General features: G+C 40.5%; 1 protein-coding gene across 5 annotated transcripts in view; it reads left to right on the top strand.

Annotated features, from left to right (window-relative positions):
• Window positions 1-26,505, top strand: part of LOC149181706 (uncharacterized) — a 392,914-nt gene that overhangs the window by 40,241 nt on the left and 326,168 nt on the right. The gene's annotated exons all lie outside the window — the stretch shown is intronic.

The following is a 26,505-nucleotide window of genomic DNA, read 5'->3' as shown; positions in this document are numbered from 1 at the left end:
GTCATGGGCTTGGAATCCATCATCTCAAATTCCTGCAACAACTTGATGATGTACTTTCCTTGCCCCAATATGTCTCCCAAGATTTTGCCATACTTCCAGACCTAGGTAATAGTGCATCAGTCTTAGATCCTTCATCTCAAATTCAACTGCCAACATCTTTTTGCATTCTTGTATACTTCTCTCCACACCTGTAATGAATAGATCATCCACATACAATAGAATAATGACTAGCTCATTATTCACAACCTTGATGTAGATATTTGGATCAACAGAACTCTTCACGAACCCAATTCTTAGAAGGTATGCATCCATTCTTGCATACCATGCCCTAGGAGCTTGCTTCAAAACATACACAACCTTCTTGAGTCTCCAGACATGAGTATCTCTGCCATTTACCTCAAAGCCTTCAAGTTGCTCAATGTATACTTCCTCATCGATGGTCCCATTCAGAAATGCTGTCTTCACGTCCATTTGATGGATATTCCATCCCATTGTAGCAGCCAATGAAACCAAAGATCTAATGGTAGTATACCTTGCAGTGGGTGCAAAGGTTTCTTCATAATCTATGCCTTCCTTTTGAGAGAAACCCCTTGCAACAAATCTGGCCTTGTATTTATCTATGCTTCCATCAACAACGTGTTTGATCTTGTAGATCCATTTTGAGGTGACAACCAATTTGTCACTAGGTCTAGGAACGATTTCCCAAACCCCATTCTTCATGATGGATTGATATTCTTCCTGCATAGCTTTCTTCCATACTTCTTGATGAGCAAATTCTTCAAATGTAGATGGTTTTGCTTCAATTAGTTTTGTCATATATGCAGCATATCCAGAATATCTCTTCGGCCTTTTGCTTTCCCTAAAGGTTCCTTTCGCAGCTCCATGCCCTTCAACATCTTCAAGAGTAGCTTTTAACCAATTTGGCCTCTTCCTTGTGCTTGGTATGACCACAGGTTGAATAGGCTCACTTGGTCCTTCTTCTTCTTCTTGAATTGTAGAAGGGTTGTCGGGTTGTTCTTCTTCTTCTTCTTGAATTGTAGAAGTGTTGTCGGGTTCTTCTTCTTCTTCCTCAAATATGGGTAGATCTTCGTCATCAGAATCAATAGGAATATCCTTTGATCTTTTGTAGGCTTGATTCTCATCAAATATAACATCCTTGCTTACTTCAATGTGTCTCCCTTCCTTGATATAGATTCTATATGCCTTTGAGGAGAGACTATAGCCAACGAAGATCCCTTTGATGCTTGTAGAATCTAGCTTCTTTTGTTTGTCCTTTGGAACATGGATATAGGCAGGACTCCCAAAGATTCAGAGATGGTCCACACTTGGCTTCTTCCCTGTGAATGCTTCCTTGGGTGTCATATTATCGAGAATTCTATGACGACTTCTATTTTGAATATATACGGCTGTCATTGCTGCTTCTCCCCATAGAAATTTTGTAAGTCTTGATCAAGTAGCATTGTTCGTACACCTTCTTCAATTGTCTTATTCTTTCTTTCGACCACTCCATTTTGTTCGGGATAGTAGGGAACAATAAGCTCCCTCTTAATTCCCGCTTCTTTACAATATGCAATCAATTCTTTAGAAGTGTATTCCCCACCATTGTCGGATCTCAAAGTCTTTATCTTTCTTTCAGTTAGGGTTTCCACTTCGCATCTAAACTCTTTGAATTTCTCAAATACTTCATCATTTTTCTTGAGAAGGTAGAGCCATGTCTTTCTAGAGTGATCATCAATAAATGTTACATAGTAAAGATGACCTCCAAGTGATTTGTCAAACATGGGCCCACACACATTAGAATGTATGAGGTCTAATATTTCTTTAGACCTTGTTTCACTATTTGAAAATGGTTTTCTTGTATGTTTTCCCAAAGAGCATCCCTTGCAAACTCCTTCACGATCTTCTTTGATATCGAGGATGCCATGAACTAGATGTTTAAGAGTGGGAATGACCTTGTAGTGAAGATGACCATATCTTCTATGCCATAGCTCAATAGGAGAGATTTCCATATGAACTAGGGCTTGAGGAGGTGGTGTAATGACTCTATACAAACTTCCTTCACGAACTCCAATAACCCTAGCTTTGTCAATACTTGAATCTTTTCCCCAAACCAAGACTTTTCCATCAACAAAAGCAACTCTATCCCCTTTATCTTCTAAGCAAGAAATTGAAAGCAAATTCTTTTTCAAACTTGAAACATATAGTATGTTGTTGAGACGTAGTTTTGAGCCATTCTCCAGCTTCAAAGATGTTGATTCTAGGCCTCTAACAACATAGCTTTTGTTGTCTCCCAATTCCACTGTGGGAAGATGGTTCCTTTGATAGAGTATGTAATTGTTTGCTTTACCTTGTCATATGCCTTGATGCTTCACTGTCAATGATCCATGCATTATCATCATTGAGTGATCCTGTAAATGCAGCTAAGAACCCTTGACGTTTGACCTTGTTGAATAAGTAGTAGACAATCTTCTTGATCCATCTTCCTGTAGAATTGAATTCCATTTTATCATAGAGGGAGTAATCATTTCCTTCAAGCCAACAACTGATCTTCAATCTTCTTTGACCTTAGCTCTAATTCCATGTTGAGAAATCAATGCTAGTAGGATTAGGGTTAGATTTCTCTTTCTTGATAATTACTTGTGAATTATGTTGGCTTCTTTTACTTATTTGTTATATTATCTTTTATCAATCAATTACCAAGTTATGTGTGCATGAAGATCACAAAAACACAAGATGTAGGCACTCTGCCAGGGCAAAACCCCTATCTAGGGGAAAACCCAGTCAAAAAAATCTCTTTTTCAATAGTTATTCTTGAGACTCTTTAACCTAAACACAAACATCCTCCACACCAAGCCAACCTCTCCTTCTTCGATCCAACCTTTTTCTTAGCAACAACAACACTTCGACCCTAGCAACTTCGAATTGGCAGCTTCCAGAATCAACATCAGCGTCGACTTTGACAAGGAGACTTCTATCTCCTAAACTAGCCCACATGAGAGAGAGGGAGAGACACCAAAACTTCGATTTTGTCCTTCCCTTCCTCCTTGACCAAACTCACACCTCTTTCAGCCTCCTTCACCTTCGCACTTTTGCCAGCTTCCAACTTCTAGCTTCAAATATCGAACTATGTCTGAGAGAGTGAGATGCTCTAAATGAAGTCGAACTGCCTTGTATATATAGCCTTCCAATGAGGTCGAATTGACTTCCTTGAGGCCGACTTGATCTTCTTGAGGCCGATTTGGTTTGGAGGTTACTTAATTCATTTTTGGCTTAAAAATAATTCTTTTTACATCGTTCGAAAGCCCGAGAAGGGTCTCGTAAAATATACAATGACTCTAATGACTCTTTATTAATACTAGGAGTCCACAATGGGGACTTTGACTAATAAAATGATGGCCTAAGCATGAAACTTGTGCTTTAATAAGTCATTGTAACAATAATAAAAAATCTTTTGACAAATACATTTTATGAAGACCAAACCTAGTTACATTTTTCAACAACACCTAGGGCAAGAGATTTTATGGATGAAATTTGAGTGGATTCCCACCAAACTTGGAGGGTGGGTAGCGTAGACCCTAAGCTTGATGTTTAGGCTCTTAAATCACCAAAAAGCCTCCTCCCTAAAATTTCACTGCAAGCCCTAGATTTTCACCCTAGCCTTAAAAGGACCGATTTTAAAAAGAGAAAATTATGGAGAAAATTTAGGATTGATCACCAATTACTTGGACTAGTTGTTGAATATGTTATCATTGTTGTCAAAGCGGGTGCAGGTGTAGCAGGTGCCAACAGGTATAGGATGTAGATATCGTCATTGATAGTTGGAGGTTATTGATATGATACATGTAAAGATGATGGTGCAAGATCACTAAAATGATGCAGCTTGATGATGTCACTAGTTGATGCAGTTGGATGAAACCCTAGCACTAGGGTTTGGATTCCTAGACAATGGACATCCCCCACAATTGTTGAGGATTTTGATGATGCAGATTAGTTAGTTTATCTTGAAGACTCTCGCCATCAAATTCTCTTCATCATGCTGATTCCGGTGGTATGTGGAGCATCCCATGGGCCTTCACAGTTTGAGAGAAATGCTCAGTGAAAGTTGAAGACCCAATTTATGGCTCAAAACCCCAGAGGTTGCCGATGTGGCTTTACTCGTCTGGCTTTGGAAAATGAAGCATACTGTGTGAAAATTCCTTGAAATGCAGCGATTAGAAATTATTCTTCTTACTGGTTAATTATTAAGCAATCTGTTTGCTATAATAAACAACAAATAATTCACACTGCAATTCTTCACAAAAAAAATTATGCTACGGAAATAAAATATGCGGAACTGAGAAATTTAGAGCAATCACACACAAATTGACACTATTATTTTTGGACAATTGTGCCTGGAAAAAACCAATGCGGGAAAACTGGTGCAACAAATGAGGGTTTTATTATTATGCAACAACAAAAATTTTGAGTACAATAAAATGGACGCTAGATTGGCAATCCCGTCTGAGAGAAATACTAGCAAAATCAATTGAGAGAATTTCCCTCTTTCCACAAGCAATCCAATCACAAACTGAGCTCAAAAATTGACTCCCGAAAGATCTACGTCCACCTCTACGCAGTCTCTTGTACGCACTGCTCAGAACTCCCTCTGAATCAGATGTTTTGCCTGTCTCTGCCCCTAGAAGTGATTCGCTTAGCCTACTAGGAATTTTTCCGACCACTAGCAACTAAATTGAACTCTTCCTCCGCTGAATCAATCTGCTCCCTTGAGGCTGTGCGGAGCCCCTGTGCAGCCTCTTGGAGAAATAATACGACCTTCTCACCTGACTCTTCCGGAACTGGAAACTCCTCTGGAAATCTGCTACTCTGCCCCTTTGCCATTTGCTACTCGATCACTGGCTCGATCTCACCACTAAATCACCTGCTAGTAGAAAATCGAACAACCTTGATCACTGAGTATCTGGAACTGGTGTGTCCTTCATCTACCACATCGACCTCCTCTTATAATCTCTAGTTGAGACTTCAACGACCATGATTAAATCTTAGTTGGTGGTTGAGATCATCTCTAAGTTGATCCATGTGAGTTTCTAGAGAATTCTCACCTTTCTCAATTGATTCCTATTAATTAATTGATTTCCCTAAATTAGACTTCGACATTCTTAATTATCTGTCAATTAATTTAATTGAGATGTATCTAGGTGGAATTTCCAGAAATGATTTATGGGTTTTGGAGAATTCACGTGTTTTAGCCTCTCCACAAAGTTTCAGACTAGAACACCATCCGATGCTACAAAAACTAACACTCCCTCTTAGCGAGAAAGTTGTTCTAGTGTTGCACTACTACAACACCCTGTCTCTGCATCATTCTCCCATACACGCTGCTGATGTTTGACAACTATAGTTGCTTGCCATTGCCCATCAACCACTGCACAACTCTGATAATACTAAATCTGTGCTGCTGCTGACACTACACTGTACAACTGTATTGCTGTCAACTCTGCATCTGCACTGCAACCTAACTAACACTCCCTCTCACTGTTGTTGCCGTTGTTGCAATTACTGCAACTAAGAAGCTTTTGAATCAACTGTGTCTCTGTGCTGCAACTATCTCCTGAGTCTTTGACTACTACTAACCTCTGCACTGTCCACTGGGAAATCTGCACTATTGTTGACTCTGCACTATGCCTCCTGTACTATTATCAACACTACTATGCGCCCCTCAACATTTGATTGCAAATAGTCTGCAACTGTCACTTTGGAACTGACAACACCAACTAACACTGATCCTCTGCAACTGAATACTGTGGGCCCCTATAGCAAGGGTAATGATCCATGAGAAGAGTATACTTCAGCTGTTGCTGCTCTCCTAAGGACCCTGCCCAGATCTCTGCAACTCTTGAACGAAAGCTTTGCATCACCCCACCTCTCTCTTGGAGGTATAGCTGCATACATGGCGAAATCTTCCTCTAGCCTAGAGGAAATATTATCGATCTCTACGAATGCTGCCACCTGATTCTGCTTCTCCTTCTTGTCCTTCTTCCTTTGAGGACACTGGGTACTATAGTGGCCAAACTCGCCACACCTAAAGCATTTGATCTTGGACAAATCCATCTTCTTCTTCTCTCCTCGCGAGCCTTGTCCTTGACTGGGACAATTTGCTTTCCCTTTTGATGCAAGGGCCACATTTTCTTCGTCCTTCATACCCTTCGATCCTTTGCTGCTACTGTCGCTGATGGAGCTCTTTACTAGAGCTCGCCTCATCTCCTCTTGTGTGAGATTTACCCACATCCGGTCCCACCCAGGCAACTGATCTTTTCCTAGAATGCCTTGGATGAAGGTCTCCCACTCCGCGGTGACACTGTTGAGGGCTTAACACAAAAGTTATGTAGATGGAGGTGACTCTACTACAGTTGCAAGCTCATCCCGGATATCTTGAATTTTGGTGAGATAGGGGTTGATGCCTTCACCCTTCTGCATTGGAACATTCCTCAACTTTTCCTTCAGGAACATCTTCCGTTGCTCGGAAGGATTCTGATATAGTGAGGCAATAGCATCCCACATTTCTTTGGCCGTATTCTTGGCCGCAACGTGTGAGACTATATGATCTCGAACTCCATTGAGAATCAACCGCTTTGCCTTGGCCATCTCCTTATTGTAATTCACTAGCTGATTTGGATTTGTAGGTACGACAATGTGGTTTTCTGCGTACTGCTTTAGTTCATATTCGTCTAGCAGGAATGCCATCTTGGTCTTCTAGATACAATAGTTCGATGCACCCTCTAATCTATCCTAATCTCGGAGTTGTACTGAACTTATTCACTGCAAAAACTCGAACCTGGGACGAAAATCTCCCTCTTTCACTTGCTCGGCTGCTAGCACTGCTACTCGCACTCCTTCCTGGAGTGAGAAAATCTTCCTGCTGCTACTGCTTGCCACAACTAGAAATTTTGGATTTTTGAAACTAGAAACCCTCTGAGAGAAACTCCCTTTGTCTTTGCAATTTCTCTTCCTCTAACGCTCAAATCTACTCAATGATTTTGTTGCGCTGCTCTCCGGAATCCCTTTTTGATTCTACCTCTGCCTGCTAGAGCTCTGCTCTGAGCAATTCAAAATTTTCCTACCACTCTGCAACTGGAAATCGAACTTCTACTCTGTTGCTCGCACTGCTTGGCTAGTGTTAATTTTTGTAGCATCTGATGTGTTCTAGCCACGAAATTTTGTGGAGAGGCTAGAATACACGAGATCTCCAAAACCCATAAATCTTTACTGAAAATTCTGCCTAGAAATAAATTAATTAGGTTATTAGTCAGTTTTTAAATATTTCCTGTGTCTAAACTTAGGGAATATGACTAATTAATCAGAATTAATTAAGTTGAGGTGTGAATGTTCTAGAAACTCACGTGGATCGACTTCAAGTTAATCCTGGCCAGTGTTGCGGGGGAGCGCCTCCCCCCTCGGTCCTGCTCCCAATCCGCGCTCCGGGTGGGAGCGACTCGGGAGCGCGCTCTCAAAATCGCTCCCGTAATTTTTTTTCACTCCCTGCCTATTTCTAGATCGAATTGGGGAGTGTCGCTCCAGGAGCGATTTTTATAGCCCGGGGGCGATTGCTCCCGACCGCTCCCAGCGGCGTGAGTGATTGCTCCCGATTGCTCCCGGTGGCGTGAGCGACGCCCAAAAAAATCACGCTGAAAAAAATTTATGCCGGAAAAAAAGGGCGCCGGTTGGAAAAAAAAGGGAGGGAAGGGAAGAAAGGGAGAGAGGGAGGGAATATAAATAAATCCTCCCTCGAATGAATTTCATTATTTTAGAAATTGAGAGAGTGAGAGTGAGAGAGAGTAAGAGAGAGTGAGGAGCAAGAGAGAGTGAGGGGCAAGAGAGAGCAAGTGAGATAAATAAACCCTCCCTCCAATGAATTTCATTTTTTTAGAAATTGAGAGAGTGAGAGTGAGAGTGAGAGCAAGAGAGAGTAAGAGAGAGTGAAGAGCAAGAGAGAGTGGGGCAAGAGAGAGCAAGTGAGAGTGAGAGCAAGGAGCAAGGAGAGAGCAAGTGCCAAGGAGAAAGGAGCAAGAGAAAGCAAGGAGCAAGGAGAGAGCAAGGAGCAAGGAGCAAGGACTTGCAAGGGGAGATTGGAGGCCAAAGAGGTAGGCTCTATTCTAGCAATTTTTTTTAATGTTCATTCCTAAATAAATAAATAAATTTTTTTCTCCCATTCCCATTCCCAGTCCTTTTTTTGCAGATTCAAAACTTCAAATTTCAAACATCATGGTAATATTTCTTGGCATTTTCTTCTTCTTGGTTCCTTTTTTGGTTATCATGGTGTTGGAGAGTAGAAAAAGGAGGGTTGAAAATGAAGAAGGGGATGAAGAAGTGGGTCATAGTGAATTTGATGAAAACCCCGGAGAGGAGCTGGAGGAGAGTGAACATGAGTCTCAAAAAAATAAACAAGACCAAACTCCATTGTGGAAATATGTTAATAGGCATGAAGCAGGGAAAGGGGGTGGAACCACTAAATTTCATTGCCCCCATTGCAACAATAATTACACAGGTTCACACACTCGTGCCAGAAAGCACCTCTGCGGGAAAAGGTCATGGGATGGGATAAACAAATAGGAATCAAAACTTGTACAAGTGTGTCAGCAGCAGATAGAGCCAAATACATAAGGGAAGAGGAGGAAGCCCAGTACAAATCTAAAACATCAAAGGGTTTCTTTGAACCAAGCTCACAATCACATGGACAAGGAACTCCTTCAACATCCTCCCAAGGCAGTGGATATGGAAGCATAGGTTCACCAAGTTTAAGGCGTAGAAGCATATCAGATTTCCTTGATGAAGGGTGTAGGAATGATGTGGATTCAAAAGTTTACAGGTTTATCTATGTATGTGGGATACCATTCAATGTTCTTCGCTCACCTTATTGGCACGAAATGGTTTCTGCCATAAATGATGCCCCTAAAGGATACAAAAGCCCTTGGTATGACAAGGCTAGAACTGTTGGACTTGATTATGAGAAAGCAAAAATATCACATTCTTTTAGTAGAATGACAAGTTCTTGGACTGACCGTGGGGTGTCCATTGTATCTGATGGATGGACAAATGTAAAAGGCAAGCCATTGATAAGTGTTCTTGCTGTGTTTGTTAGTGGTGCCATCTTTCTTTTAGCATATGATTACTTAGACAAGTTCAAGACCGACATCAACATTGCAGAACCATTACTTGAAACAATTGACCGTATTGGGCCATACAATGTCATCCAAGTCATCACTGATAATGCTCCTAATTGTAAGGCAGCGGGAGCAATTATTGAGGATAAATACCCCAACATATTTTGGTCTGGGTGTTTGGTTCACACAATGAACCTTTTGATGCATGATATTGTTAAGAACAAAAACCAACAATACAAATGGATTGGTGATTTGTACAAGAGAGGCAAAGAAATGATAAAATTTATTACAAATCATAGCAATACCCATGGTCTTTTCCGCAGTCACTGAAGATTGGAGTTGTTGAAGATTGCGAGGACTAGATTTGGTAGCTATTACCTCACCTTCAGGCGCCTTTTGAAGGTAAGAGAGTCATTGGCTAGCATGGTATCAAGTCCACACTAGCAGATATTAAAGGAAAGGGCTACAAATGCAGCTGACAGGCAAGGTTTTGAACAGGTGGAGGAGACCGCTCTTGATGGTATGTTTTGGGCACAGTCATTGGCTAGCGTGGCATAAAGTCCACACTGGTAGGTATTAAAGGAAAGGGCTACAAATGCATTTGACAGGCAAGGTTTTGAACAGGTGGAGGAGACCGCTCTTGATGGTATGTTTTGGGCACGTCTGAGGCAAGTATTGGATTTCACCAAGCCCGTTTATCACATGATTCGATTTTCAGATACAAATAAACCAGTGATTGGGGAGTTGTATAAGCAGATGGATACCACGTTGGGGCAAATAAAAGATATTGTTCATAAAAATGATCCCAACTTGTATACATTGATTCACAATTGTGTGTGTATACGGTGGGATAAACTTAATGTTCCACTACATGCCTTGGCGTATATCCTTACGCCAAAATACTACTCTGCATCTTGGTTGGGCCAACCTGCACCAAGGGGTGGGGTTAGGGTCAAACCCCATATAGATGAAGAGGTATCTACAGGATATTTGCAAGCATTAGACAAGTTGATACCTGACAGGGAGGAATGTGCTAGTCTGCGTCTTGAATTGGGCAGATACTTCAGTTGCAGTGGTTTGTTTGGTACCTTCCACACAATGGAAGATAGAGACAAATTTGATGCTCTCACATGGTGGGAAGCATATGGCGGACATGGACTTCTGCCAAAATTGGCAAAAAAAGTTCTCTCATAGGTTGTAAATACTTCTTCTGCAGAGAGGTGTTGAAGCACCTACAACTTCATACATAATGTGAAAAGAAACAGACTCAATGAAAACTAGGCAGAAAGCTTGGTTTATGTGCACTACAACTTGAGGTTGTTGAGTCATTACTATGATCGGGCTTATGAGGATCCAAGATATAAAATTTGGGACAACCACCCAGAGGATGATAATTTGGAGGATGGCACTATACATCTTGAAGAACTAGAACCGGAACTTATGAGAGAGGACAATGAAGCAACAACCATGCCACCTCCACCATCCAGTAGCAGTGCTCGAGTTTCGAGTTTTGTTCCTTTGCTGTCACCGCCTCCATCAACACCCTCACGTGGAGGGCATGTGCGTTCTGGTTCTGGTCGTCGATCTGTGCGGGAGGAGACTCCTAGAAGACCACCATGATCTACTCATACATTAGACACTTCTCGTGGCAAGGGCCACATGAAGTAGTAGATAATAGATTTACAGTTTACTTGTCTTTTCTAGTTTCTAGTAGTTTTCATAACTGTTGACTCTTTCATATTTATTATGATATTTTTTGTAAACAATATATGACAATTTAAGTTTGAAGTTGGCAATTATAACTCACTGGTAATGATTCTGAATTATGAATATGTTTCGTGAAAGTTGTTTCATTTCATTTCATTTTATAACATTTCATTTCATGTTAGATATTAGTTCTTGTATTGGTTAAACTTAGCTCACAAGTACAACTTTGGCGATCAATGATGATAAATGTTATATATTGAATTTTCAATTTTGAAAGCTTGAAGTTGAAACTTTAAGATTGATGAATCATGATTCATGAGACTCAATATGTTGTATGTTACTAACTTGTGGACGTGGTTGATGAAGATTATAACTTCTAGATGATTGTTGTTATATGGTTCAATGATCAATCTATTTTTTTTTTTTTTTAATATGTTTTTTATATCTAATTCATCATTCTACATTTTTTTGTTGACATATATGTATCAAAATATAAAAAATATATATATTATATAAAAAACGCTCTGGGATTCGCTCTCAAATCGGGAGCTTTTGAAAATGTCGCTCCCGCATGCGTTTTCACTCCCGCTCCTCGCTTTCTCTCCCTCTCCCAAGTAACACTGATCCTAGCCATCGATTAAGATCTAAACTTGGCCGTTGAAGTCTCAACAGAGGATTATAAGAAGAAGCCGATGGGCACTTGGAGAAAAAACACTTGAGAAGTTCGATTTCATGAGCAGATCGATTTCTAAAGTAGCAACAGTCAGTTGCCAGAGAGAGAGCTAGTGAGATCGAAGCATTGAGTGAGGGGCAGAGACAGTGACCAAGAGGAAAGGTTTTCCAGATCCAGGGAGGTAGCAGCAAGTGAGTCGAATTATCCCAGAGAGGCAGTGCTGAGGGACTACGTAGTGCTTCAGTCAGGCAGATTGATTTGGAGAGAAGGAAAATCGTACTCACTTCCAGAGGCTAGGAAGGAGTCCCAGAGGGTCATAGAGACGATTTTCTCAGCTTCCAGAGGCAGAACAACTTCATCTGAGCTCAGTTCGAAGCAAGCCGTCTAGCCAACTACGCAGACACTGAAAAAGTGCTCCAGGAGGCCGAGTTTGATAGGGGAAGTCCAGCCAGAGATTGCTTGTGCGAGAAGGGTAATTCCCTTCAGTGTTTTACTCATATTTTCTTGCTGTTTGGATAGCCAGTTGGGTATCCATAGATGTACTCAGATTTCACTGCTGCATAATAAATAAAACCCTCATTGCTGCGCCGATTTTTCCAAGTTGGGTTTTTATGGGGACATTGGTCCAAAAATAACTATGTAAAATTATGTGTGTGTGCTAGCATTTCTTTCTACGTTTATTCTTCAACAATTTTATTTGTGTAGGTTTTCAGTGTGAGTTATTTAGTATTTGCTGTAGGAAATAGTAAATAAATTGTTAATTAAAATAACAATTAGGCGAATTGTTTCCAGTTGTTGTAATAGGGTTCAGGTTTCCAAATTTTACATGGTATCAGAGCGTAGTTGATCAGCAGGAGAGCTCAGTAGCAAAGACAGAAGGAGTTTCACTGTTCATGTGGGCAGCAGATCGAAACCCCATAGGGCAACACAATCACTTTGCCAAGAGGTCAAGTTTCTAGAGGAGATTCGATTTTTCTGAGTGAGGGACAGAAAAATTGATCTCTCCAGATCGAGGGGTTCTAGAGGCAGAGGGAGCAGACCAGTACTTTCGCAGAGCAGATCTCTAGCTGGACGTAGTAGTTTTGCAGTGGTTTGCTAGAGAAGAGCGAGCGTTGGGTGGAAAAAGAGCACACACTGAGGGAAAATTTTCCTTAGGTAACTTCTAGTCTCAAGAAGTTCGATTTCCCTTGCAGATCAACAACAATTACGAGTAGAGTCTCTCACCCCAGAAGGGAGTGCCAATAACCTAGCAGCAGTTGAGTAGAAGGGAAGAGGAGATTTTCGACATTTGTTGAGATGGTCATTGCTGGACTTCGAGATCAAGACAGGTTGGATGGAGCCTCCAACTATGTCATCTGGAAGGCAAGGATGTCCTTCCTTCTGGATGAATATGGTATGAAGACATATATTGTTGTAGTGGTAGCAGTGCCCCAGGATGCAGAGCAGTTGAAGGAGTACAGAAAGGAGATGGCGCGGGCAAAGAGGTTGATCCTAAGCGGAGTCCGGGATCACATCGTTTCACACATCGCTGGCAAGGGACTACTAGAGAGATGTGGGAGACTCTCTCCACCCTTTACCAGGGCACTTCCGAGTAGCGAAAGATGTACTTAGAGAAGCTGAGGCTTATCCAGATGCAGAATGGGGAAGGCATAGACCCCTTCCTCACCAGGATTCAAGAGGTCCGGTACCAGTTGTCAGCTGTTGGGGCAGCGCCTCAACCCACAAAGCTTGTGAGATTGGCAGTCAACAATGTCTTCAAGGACTGGTAGGTCTTTTTCCAAAGCATACTGGGCAGAGACAAGTTACCAGAGTGGGACATGATGTGGGATGAATTGCAATAGGAGGAATTGAGGTGAGCTCTTCTGATGCAAGAGCATTCAGCTCAGAAATTTCATTACATTCTAGTCAACCTAGGGGGTCTTGTGTTTTCAAGGAAGTTGGATTCCTATGTATGTAATCAATAATTGTTTGAGTGATTAGAATAGGAATTAATTATATATTTGTAAATGCTCTTGAATGTAGGAGAACATGAGTGATGATAAATGATGATGAGAGAGTTGGAAATCAATTGTAACTCTTAGACTAGAAAGTGGTGTCATGATTCGTGGAACTAGAGAGGATTCTTAGGGATTAACTGGAGTTAAAAGTGGATTTAGAGGATATTTAGGATTTAGTTCAGCAGATTAAGGATCTGAACCAGAATTGGTTAAACAGAACCTTTTGTATAAATGTAAGCCTAAAAGGCATAGTCAGGGGTCAGTAGGTAGAGAGTTAGTTAGAGTGAGATTAGATAGGTTTGACTGTAAGCCTACGGGTAGGAAAGAAAGGTCACTGATATTGAAAATTAGGCCGAGGAAGAAATTCCTGTGTAAATGTTTGTTTATTAATACAAATAACTCGATTCTAAGTTTGTATGATGTGTATTGTGTAATTGAGTTTAGACTGTGTGTGTGACTAGAGAAATTCTGCGTAACTTGGGTTGCAGGTGTGCAGAATTAGAGGAGTAACAGAGAGGAGTGTTACGGCTTTACACAGAGACAGTACAGGAGGAAGCCTTTAATGTTACAGCGAAGGTGAAGGAAGCGTAAAGGCGCGAGCGAAGAACGAGATCAGATCAACTGAAGATTGTGAGGTGAAGACAAATACATAGGTAGAAAGCCGAATGGGCTATTACACTGTAAAAGTCAAAAGAACATAAGAGTGCCCAGGAATCGTTGGATCATTTAGATCAACGAACGAGAGTGAGCGAGATAGACGACCAAGGTTAAGTCGTGCGAAATAAAGACAAGAAGATGAATGGCAGAGATCAAGAATTAATCTTTATTAAGCCGAGTCTCTTTAAGTTTTGATTTAAGCACGTGGATGGTATTCACAAGGGGTAAGTAGTTTTTCGCACGCCCTAAAGGTGGTAAGTAGTCTTTCAAAATTTCACGCGATTCCATTGAGCGGCTGACACATAACACCCGTGGAGAGAGAAAACCACTTTTCTCGCGTGCCTTCCTTCTGATAACGGTTGTGCTTAATTCTGCGCGAGATTGCGCGATAACCGTTGGATCAAGCCGGATTGACCAATGGTGAAGATCAACCAAGCTGGTTGGCAATCGAGTGACGCGATAGCCGTTGGATCGGACGGAGAATATCAACGGTGGAGATTGTCCGGACTTGTTAATGAGTGGGTGACGTGATAACCATTAGATCGAGGAATGAGATCGACGACAGGGATTAAGTGTGCTAAGGAGAGCATCGATATATGTGCAAAGGTTCGAAGAAAGGCGGAAAGGTAAAGGTTTAAGTGTGTTTATGAGTTATTTCTATTATACGGGAATTATAATAGAAATAGGCGGAGTTAATGTTTTATGGGTTAAGTTGGGTTTTAACCAAAGTTGGAAGACCATGGTATGGTTAATATGCGCAGGTATAAGAATTTACCAAACGTTATGAAGGGTCGTATAAAGTTTCGCTTAAAGGTTATTAAAGGTTTGACTTGGAAAGTCAAATGAAACGTTTCCACGTAGAGTTTGCTTAAGGAGCTTTAACCTTGATTAAGTGAAGGTTTTACTAAGGAGTCTTTGAGAATTCTTGGGACACACATAGTGTGACATGCAATTGTATTTGCCTGCTGTGGGTATATGCGGCTTAGGCTGCATCATTGGGATATTTGCAGCTTAGGCTGACACCATCTTCTAAAGAGCTCCATTAGTGGCGCAGGTGAAGGAGGAGGAGAATGTGGCCCTCGAATCTAAGGCTCCTAGTCAGGGACATGTTGAAGGATCTAGGGCAATTAGAGTTAATGCGATTCTTCTAGCATGATAACTACTTGTGAGGTATTTTAATTTTTCTTCTTAGCACAATCTTCACTTGTTCTTATTAGAGTGTGTCTTCTTATATTCATCATATAGTTATCAAAAACAAAGAGACAAGAACACACGATGTTGGCTTTCTGCTAGGGCCAAAGCCTCTCCCTCTTGGAGAGGAAAACCCGCACAAAATTCTTCTTATAGAGATTCCAATTGATGAATACCAAGACCATGACACTTGACCTACTATGCCACTCCAAGACCAAGACACCAATCATCTTCTTTGTCACTGCTGAGATCATCATCATCGTTGCACCATAGCTTTTCCTTCACTTAGATCATTGTTGCACTCTTACTTGATATCTTCACCACGTCAACAAGGTTTCTATACTGTGTGGGAGCTACACCGAGATCATGATCTTGTCCTCATTATCACTGAGATCATGACTGCTACATTACCGAAATCATGATTGTGTTTAGTATGAGAATGCATCACGGTGGGATCACCGTGCTTCTTCTTATCACAACCATATGGAGACTGTAACTTGTTTAGAGAGCATGTTGAGTGTATCACTGAGATCCTCATTATCATAACTATGCCAGGAACATGAATGCGATTCTCTTCCTGCACTAAGAACTTCATAGTCGAGAGTGCTACCACCATGAAAATCACACTGTAATTACTCATTGTAATTATACCCGAAGTTTGCAGAGGCTTGTGTTCCTGCACCTCATCCGAGACCCTATACCACTGTGCTTGACCGAGAAATCAGAGATGTATGCGAAGATATCTCTGCTCCTCATCCGAAGTTGCAGGATGTCCAAAATATCAGAGATGTCTGTGTTCTGTTGCTCTCTTCTGCGAAGTTTAGCGGGGTATATAAGTGGTTATGCCTCCACAAATAAGCCGACATAAGTGTGAACCGTGGTGTCTTTAATTAAGCCGACATGACTATCCTTTTAATTCATTTGTAGGCCGACATGACTGAAATTTACATCGTTTAGCTTGTTGATGTCTTTAGGAGGATTGTGCTTGTCTTGGAGCGCTGTTCTAGACTTGTATACATTACACATGACATTGACTCTTTGACATCCTAATGCTCTCAATGGGAGCCACTAAATAAATAGACCTCTTGCTCATGAAACCCATGCTGCAAGGAATAATAAATTCATTTTACAAAAATCGTAATTACAATGTCATGAATACTGAACCTAGTTACACTTTCTTCAACAGTCCCTCTTAACTAGGGAGGTATTCATGATGGTACTTGGTCATTCTCAATCTGAAGAATTTCTCATAAGAAGAATCGGATTGGTAACCCATCTGTATAGCATCATAGTAACCAACATTGTTTCCATAGCAAGGCCTTGACTGACAACTCTATCTCTCATTAGATCAGAGCACAATGTTGGTGAGACCAATGATTATAGACACCTTCATCATTGTCTCTCAAGGTACATACCCACCCGGGTGTTCACTGAGTATGACCTTCTAGGACTATTCTTATCTTGGGTTCCCATCCCTCAAAGAATATCGGTCCTCTTGCCTACTCTTGTCTTGGATGCCCTACACATCCTCAAAGAGCATTAGATGCTAGATGATTACCCAATCCTCCCATTCTTTCTTCCCAGGTGAAGACAAGAATGTTGTGTCTATCTCTCCCTCTTAACTAGGGAGGATATGCCCATTCCTATAAAGGAATGTACCCAAGTTCCCTCTGACCAGGAACTTGCCCAAGCTCCCTCTCAATTAGGGACTTGTCAGAGCTCCCTCTTAACTAGGGACTCTCTTTTTCATCAACAACTTCTTCTTCGTGGGTCCTTCAGCTGCTTGATCAATTTCCTTGATGTCATGAAATTCAGTCGAGCTTCTTCCTTGTAGGGCATTAGCCATCAATCACTTTCCTTCTTGGTTCGTCATGTCATTCCTTTCTTCATGGAAAGTGGCCTTCTTGATACATATCTGGAACCTTCGTCATATGGCTACTTCTTCCTTATCATGTTTCTTTCAGGAATTTCCATCCTCCACATGAATGATAGTTGTACTTGTACTTACAACTCTTGTGCCAGTAGCCCTACATGAACTCATCCAGATATTATTCAAGAAATCAAAACATAACATTAAATCAAATTGTACCTTTCGAGATGGCTCTTCATCATGACATATTTTTGTAGGTATCAACATCCTGCATACATGTTGACACATCTCCCAAAGATATCCATAGTCAAGGGTCTCCATCTTTTTCAGACTTCCATCATAGTCTTCATATCTTTCCGGGAGATTTCCTAGTCAAATCTTCTTGGTCTTTTGGATGTTGATCGCCTTCATCAGGGTTGCATATCTCACGATCTCTTCCTTCCTCACACATTCCATTCCCAAGAGCTTTCAATCTGAGTTTCTTCATTGTGGTCAACCACCTCATACCTCTTATGAGGACATATTATGTTGATTTCATCTAGTGTGAGTTATGCCTTCTTGCATCCTTTCAGAGGAGGAGATCCTTTTTCTCTTGATCATGCTTCTCAAGATAGAAGTAATGATCCATGATACCTGCAACCATACAACACGACATTAGAATATTAAAGACAAGCATGCATACCTCATTTTACCTTTAGGTCATCTAGGCTTCTTCCAGCAGCTTCCTTGATTGAAAAGATCTTCAATCCCTTGATCTGCTTCATTTCTCATGTCATCACACAATCATCTCATGAATTCCATAAGTTGGATTTCCTGACGAAACACTTGCTTCCTTTCTAGATCAGTGAACCCTCCGATGAGGATTCCTTCAGAGAATCTTGAGGATCTTATATATCCCCATTTGGCAGATGTTTCCTTTTTGTATGATGAGCCTTGTCCTAGATGACTTCATCCTTTTCTTCAATGTCCAATGAGGTTCCCAAGAGCTATATCCTTCATGTTTGTCTGCCATGGATTTTGTCCTTCATGATTCCCATGGTGATGTCCCGAGCTCTTGTTTCTAATGCTTCCATGATGCCACGATGCATCTTATTATCATGGTCATATCTGTAACTAAATATTTAGGAGCTTATGATAGGACCTTTTTGTGAGGGATATCATCTCAATCATAGGAGAGATTTGTTACCCCCTCTTTCCTGTGTCACTTTCTTCAGCTTCCTCCATCTTTCTGGTGATATGAGCTTTCTTTTTATAATCTTTCCATAGCATTGTTCTGTCTTGTTCGAGGACCCTTAACCTTCAACACTTTTGCCATCAACTTGTCTTTCTCTATTTAGCATAGAGACCACAAATTGTTGAATGAGGTAACCTTCTTGTTCATGGACATTGGTTACCTTGCCTATTAGTTAGAACAATGATGATTTCCTTCCTAGATTTGTAGGTGAGACCTTCTGGAGATATCCTATATCCTTTGATACCTTTACTTTCATGTAGATCAGATTTTATGTGACCTTCTTCATTGCACCTTCAGAGAATGCGTTTATCATATACATTTCTTTGATGTCTCCAATGTTGCTATACAAGGGGATCTTTCATAATTATCCCTTTCCCTAAATTTAGAGGAGACCTTTTGATATGTTCAATGGCTTCAGCTACTTAGAGGACTATGTCCATCCTCTTTCTTCATGAAAGGAATCTTTGATGACCCATCTAACCTACAGATCTCCCTGTAATCATGAAATCATTTAACCAAACTTGATTATAGAATGAAAAGATACTTGTCATGTGAAGACGAGATCTTCACCTTGATTGCTTTGATGATGGTTGAAGAAGATATATTAGAGCTTCTTCTTGGATGACCTTACAAATGAGAGAGCCTTTCCTCAATAGAAAAGGTTGCTCCTTTTGATGAGGATGATTTGTTGCTTCCTCAGATGATCTTCTTCTAGGGCAAGGAGATGATCCTTTGAAGATGTTCATGCCTTATTGCCTTCAATTTGCCTTCTTTTGTAGTTTAGATCAAGACTGCTTCTAGGACTTTGACCTTCTTTGAGATGATGTAGTCTTCGATTTTGAGGTCCTTTGAGCTTCATTGCTTTGTAGACATCTTGATGAGAGTCTTGGTGGTCTTTTGATGATGACTGTGGAGACAAAAGATCTTGCTGTTGTAGATTGTCTCCTTGATTGCATAGACAAAAACCCTTGCTGATGTAGACTGTTGTTGTGGACTGATCCTTCAATTTTGTCAAAGCCTTTCAACTTGCTTTGATGCCCTTCTTGAAGCTGATCCTTGAATGTCTCTTTTTGTTGCCCTTCAACACCTTAGCTTTGATTCCATGTTGAAGAATCTAGGGAAAGTAGAGTTAATGTGATTCTTCTAGCATGATAACTATTTGTGAGGTATTTTAAATTTTCTTCTTAGCACAATCTTCACTTGTTCTTATTAGAGTGTGTCTTCTTATATTCATCAAATAGTTATCAAAAACAAAGAGACAAGAACACACGATGTTGGCTTTCTGCGAGGGCCAAAACCTCTCCCTCTTGGAGAGGAAAACCCGCACAAAATTCTTCTTATAGAGATTCCAATTGACGAATGCCAAGACCATGACCCTTGACCTACTATGCCACTCCAAGACCAAGACGCCAGTCCTCTTCTTTGTCACTGCTGAGATCATCATCATCGTTGCACCATAGCTACTCCTTCACTTAGATCATTGTTGCACCATAGTTGCTCCTACACTTAGATCATTGTTGCACTCTTACTTGAGATCTTCATCATGTCAACAAGGTTTCTATATTGTGTGGGAGCTGCACCGAGATCATGATCTTGTCCTCATTATGATCGAGATCATGACTGCTACATTATCGAAATCATGACTGTGTTTAGTATGAGAATGCATCATTGTGGGATCACCGAGCTTCTTCTTATCACAACCATATGGAGACTGTAACTTGTTTAGAGAGCATGCTGAGTGTATCACTGAGATCCTCATTATCATAACTATGCCAAGAACGTGACTGTGATTCTCTTCCTGCACTGAGAACTTCATAGTCGAGAGTGCTACCACCGAGAAGATCACATTGTAATTACTTACTGTAATTATACCCGAAGTTTGCAGAGACTTGTGTTCCTACACCTCATCTGAGACCCTATACCACTGTGCTTGATCGAGACTTCAGAGATGTATGCGAAGATATCTCTGCTCCTCATCCAAAGTTGTAGGATGTCTGAAATATCAGAGATGTCCGAGTTTTGTTGCTCTCTTCTGTGAAGTTTAGCGGGGTATATATAGTGGTTATGCCTCCATAAATAAGCCGACATAAGTGTGAACCGTTGTGTCTTTAATTAAGCCGACATGGCTGTCCTTTTAATTCATTTGTAGGCCAACATGATTGAAATTTACATTGTTTAGCTTGTTGATGTCTTCAGGAGGATTGTGCTTGTCTTGGAGGGCTGTTCTAGACTTGTATACATTACACATGACATTGACTCTTTGACATTGTAATGCTCTTAATGGGAGCCACTAAATAAATAAACCTCTTGCTCATGAAACCCATGCAACAAGGAATAATAAGATCATTTTACAAAAATCATAATTACAATGTCATGAAGACCGAACCTAGTTACACTTTCTTCAATAGGACAGAGGGAGCAACGAAAGAAGGACCTGTCGAAGGTCAAGTGCTTCAGATGTGGTGAACTTTTTCACTACAGTACCCAACGTCCTCTCAGGAGGAAGGACAAGGAGGAGAAGCAGGACCAATAGGCAGCAGCAACAAAGATCGATAAGCTGTCCTCCAGGCTGGAGGAAGACTTCACCATGTTTGCTGACATACCTCCAAGAGTGAGGTGGAGTGACTTGGTTTTGTAGCCCCAAAGCACTACATATGGGCAGGATCCTTGAGGAGTCCACCTCTTGGATCAATACCTTGCTATGGGGCCCACAATATTCAGTAGCAGGATGGATCAGTGGCAGGAGATGCAGTCAGATGCCAGAGTGAGAGATGCATAGACTAGTAGCAGTCGGATGCCAGAGTGAGAGATGCATAGACTAGTAGCAGTCAGATGCTAGGGAGGGCAGTGCAGGGTCAACAACACCGCAATTGGCACAGTGCAGAGTTAGCAACAGTGCAGATTCTTCAGTGACAGTGCAGATAGTAGCAACAGTCAGAGACTCGGGTGACAGATGCATCATATTGATCACAATTGATTAAGTATTTAGGATGCTTCTCAGTTGCAGTTGTTGCAGTAGCAACAAAAACCACGAATGAGAGGGAGTTGCAGTGTTTGGTAGCAGTTCAACAGGGTCAGCAACAACATAGATGCAGTAGATATCAGAGTTGCGCAATTGTTGGTGGGCAGCAGTAGCCAGACATCAGTAGCGTGACACGAGATGATGCAGAAAGAGGGTGCTGCTACAGGTTGAGCAGTAGCACTTGAACACATTCCTTGCTAAGAGGGAGTGTTAAATTTTGTGGAGAGGCTAGAATACCAGAGATCTCCAAAACCCAGAAATTGTTTCTGAAAATTCCGCTTAGAAATGACTTCATTAGATTATTAGTCAGTTTTTAAATATTTCCTAAGTCTAAACTTAGGGAATATGACTAATTAATCAGAATTAATTAAGTTAACGTGTGAATGTTCTAGAATCTCACACGGATGGACTTCAAGTTAATCTTAACCATCAATTAAGATCTAACCTTGGACGTTGAAGTCTCAACTCAGGATTATAAGAAGAAGTCGATGGGCACTTGGAGAAAAAACACTTGAGAAGTTCGATTTCATGAGCAGATCAATTTCCAGAGTAGCAACGATCAGTTACCGGAGAGAGATCTTGTGAGATCAAAGCAGTGAGTGAGGGGCAGAGACAATGAGCCGAAGGAAAGATTTTCCAGATCTAGGGAGGCAGCGATAAGTGAGTCGAATTATCCCAGAGAGGCAACACTGAGGGACTGCGCAGTGCTTCAGTCAGGCAGATCGATTTGGAGAGAAGGAAAATCGTTCTCAGTTCCAGAGGCTGGGAAGGAGTCCTAGAGGGCCGGAGAGATGATTTTCTCAGCTTCCAGAGGTAGAACGACTTCATTTGAGCCCAGTCTGAAGCAAGCCATCTAGTCAACTACGCAGAGCAGCGCAGAGGCTGACGCAGTGCTCCAAGAGGCCGAGTTTTGATAGGGAAAGTCTAGCCAGAGATTGCTTGTGGGAGAAGGGTAATTCCTTCAGTATTTTACTCAGATTTTCTTGCTGTTTGGATAGCTAGTTGGGCATCCATAGATGTACTCATATTTCACTACTGCATAATAAATAAAAGCCTCACTGTTGCACCGATTTTCCCAAGTTGGGTTTTCAGGGGACATTGGTCCAAAAATAACTGTGTAAATTTATGTGTGTGCTAGCATTTCTTCTAGCGTTTATTCTTCCACAGTTTTATTTGTGTAGGTTGCAATGTGAGTTATTCAGTATTTGCTGTAGGAAATAGTAAATGAATTGTTAATTAAAATAATTATTAGGTGAATAATTTCCAGACGCTGTAATAGGATTCAAGTTTTCGAATTTTCACAGTTAGGCCCTACGTAGACCCTGGAGAAATTTTGTTGTTGCTCCCTTTGAACAACACATTTCTCCTTCTTCGTCTCTGAGCTACTAATCCATTGAAAATCGCTCTGATACCATGTGAAAATTCTTTGAAACGCAGCGTCTGGAAAAATTATTCTTCTAACTGGTTAATTATTAAGCAATCTATTTGCTATGACAAACAAAGAATGATTCACACTGCAATTCTTCACAAATAAAAATTACGTTGTGGAAATAAAATATGCGGAACTTAGAAATTTAGAGCAATCACACACACAAATTGACACAGTTATTTTTGGACAATTGTCCCCAAAAAATTCCAATGCGGGAAAACCAGTGTAACAGATGAGGGTCTTATATTATGCGGCAACAAAATTTCCGAGTACAATAAAAATGGACGCTAAACTGGCGATCCTATCTGAGAGAAATTATGGCAAAACCAATTGAGAGAATTTCTCACTCTCCACAAGCAATATATCCACAAACTGAGCTCAAAAATTGACTCTCGAAAAGATCTGCATCCACCCTTGCGCAGTCTCTTGTACGCACTACCCGAAACTCACTCTGAATCAGACATCCTGCCTGTCTTTGCCCCTGGAAGTGATTTGCTTGGCCCACTGGGAATTTTCCCGACCACCAACAATTGAATTGAACTCTTCCATAGTTGAATCGATCTGCCCTCTTGAGGCTCTGCGCAGCCCCTACACAACCTCTTGGAGAAGTAATACAACCTTTACTCCTAACTCTTCCGAAACTGTAAACTCCTCCGAAAACCCACTTTGCCACCTACTACTCGATCATTGGCTTGATCTCACAGCTGAATCACCTGCTACTCGATCACTGGCTCAATCTCACTGTTGAATCACTTGCTATTGTAAAATTGAACTGCCTTGATCACTGAGTATTTGCAATTGGTGTGTCCATCTACCCCATCAACCTCCTCTTATAATCTCCAGTTGAGCCTTCAATGATCACGATTAAATCTTAATTGATGGTGGAGATCATCTCTAAGTCGATCCATGTGAGTTTTCTAGAGAATTCTCACCTTTCTCAATTAATTCCTTTTAGTTAATTGATTTCCCTAAGTTAGACTTAGGCATTTTTAATTATTGATCAATTAATTTAATTGAGCTATCTCTAGGTGGAATTTCCATAAACGATTTCGGGGTTTTGGAGAACTCATGTGTTTTAGCCTCTCCCCAAAGTTTAAGACTAGGGCACCATCCGATGCTACAAAAACTAATATATTGATGTGGCAAATTTCATGATGTGGCAAATAAGGATTGATTGTGTGGCAAATTATTCAAGAGGAAAATCAAAATTCAAAAATACCTCCAGAAGAAATTTTTGAATTTTCCTACTAAGTCAACTCTTGAAGGCAAAACATGAATTGTTCCCTAAGTCGGCCTCCAAACAATTTTGGGCTCTAAAATTAAATTTGAAATTTTATATTTCCCTCCAAATCATGAAGTCGGATGCGAAATTAGTGCTACCCAAAATTCTATATAAAGACACCCTATTCCTATCTCATGAGCATCGATTCAACATAAATCTAATGTTTTGAATTTCCAGTGGATTGAGGAGTCCTTTTGAAGAGCAGACGAGGAGATTCAATGATTATTGGATAAGGCATTCCTATGAAATCCTCACGAGCCTGTGGAGAAGGATTGTAATAGGCCTGCGACCTTGAAAAATTTATGGAGAAGGGTTTTTGCGTTTTTGTTGGGTTTCACTGGGTTGAACTTGAAAGTTTTTTTTGGGCTTGAAATTTCATGACAAGGGTTTCGTTGGGCATTTATTTTCTTTTGCAGGTGAATCTAAAGAAGGGTCATTTTTGTTGGAAATTTGGAAGGTCACGTCATCTAGTAATTGCGACTCCTTTTCAGGACATTTGCTAAATCTTTGTGCATGAGCTCATCTTGTTTGTCTGCGGCCTTAATTATCTTGTCTTGAATTCGTTGGAGTAGCGAAGTCTTGAACCCTTAATGCCTCTGCGGCCTGAAAGAAATCTATTTCTTGTTTGACATTGAAAAACCCTGATGTGACTGCCGCACTGTGTTATGAAGCTCAAAACAAAAGGAGATGCGTGTATCCAATCGCATTGAGCCAATATAGTCTGATGTGGCAATTTGATGGTGCGTTCTGAATGACAAGGCTCATGTGGGGTGTGTTGGACTTGATATGGCAACCTCTGTAGATTCCTCTATGCAAGATTTGGTATCCTAAACAACTGTTCTAAGACCGAAATCAAAGTCTTGTTTTGGGCAAGGTTACTTGGGAGTGGGAGCGGGAGCGGGGAGTGACATTTTCAAAAGCTCCCGGTTCGGGAGTGAATCAGGAGCGAATTTTTATATAATATATATTTTTATATATTTTGATGCATATATGTCAACAAAAGCATGTAGAATGATGAATTATATATAAAAAGCATAAAAACATAGATTGAACCATATAACATCAATCATCTAGAAGTTATAATCTTCATCAACCATGTCCACAAGTTAGTAACATACAACATATCGAGTCTCATGATTCATCAATCTTAAAGTTTCAAGCTTTCAAAATTCAATACATAACATTTATCATCATTGATCACCAAAATTATATAAAAATTCTAACATGAAATGAAATGTTATTAAATGAAATGAATTGTTATAAAATGAAATGAAATGAAACAACTTTCAATTTTCACGAAGCATCATATTCATAATTCATTACCAATGAGTTATAATTGCGAACTTCAAACTTCAAACTTAAATTGTCATATATTGTTTACAAAAAATATCATAACAAATATGAAACTTTGAAAGTCAACAGTTATAAAAATGACTAGAAATTAGAAAATACAATTAAATCTATTATCTATTGCTAATGCTTGGGCCTCTTGTCGTCACGAGAAATGTCTAATTTCTGAGTCTTGTTGGAAAATCAGGATCTTTGTCATTAATATCACCCTCTAAGCATTAATATCCAAAAGTATCTTTGTCATTACCTCTCGATCTGTATAGGGATCTTTGTCATTAATATCACCCTCTAAGCATTAACATAAGATAGAAAAAACATAGCATGTCAAGTCAAGATTTTGTTTGAGTGATGGGTACATTTTTAGTAGGGTCATAATAGAGGAGTTCGACAACCAATGTTACTAACATCAAGGTACATAGAGGGATTGGTGCTCTTGATTAAATACAAGTTCCATATCCTAGTACATGAAAAAATTCAATGGAAACATTGCAATCCCCCCAATCTTGAAATCCAAAAAAACTGATAAGTCTGCTAGATTTTGAATGAGATCGAAAATTCTACTTTCTCCATATGAAATCCAATGAGGTCGGAACCACTCTTGAACATCTTGAGTCATTTCATGGTAATGTTAAAAATTTAAGTAAAAGAATTTAACATTACCATGAATCACATATCAATACTAGGGCCATAGGCTTTATCATTAGGGTGCACCACTAAAAAATGATTGTTTCTTTGAAAAAAAACGCGTTTGGATTCTGGAATGTTTTTGCAAAAAAGGCTAGGGAGCAAAATTTTTTTAGGGAGCGCGCTCCGGGAGCGGGTTCGAGGGGGGGAGGAGCTGCTCCCCAGACCACCGCAACCCTAGTTTTGGGGGTCATACATCAAGACTGATTTGGATACAATTGCCAGAACTTATCGCTCTATCCATCACAAAA

Source organism: Pinus tabuliformis, chromosome 3_2 (assembly GCF_031772625.1).
Source record: "Pinus tabuliformis cultivar Carrire ecotype Pingquan chromosome 3_2, CPIR1, whole genome shotgun sequence".
Lineage (NCBI taxonomy): Eukaryota > Viridiplantae > Streptophyta > Pinopsida > Pinales > Pinaceae > Pinus > Pinus tabuliformis.
This window is presented reverse-complemented; position numbering and strand designations above follow the sequence as displayed.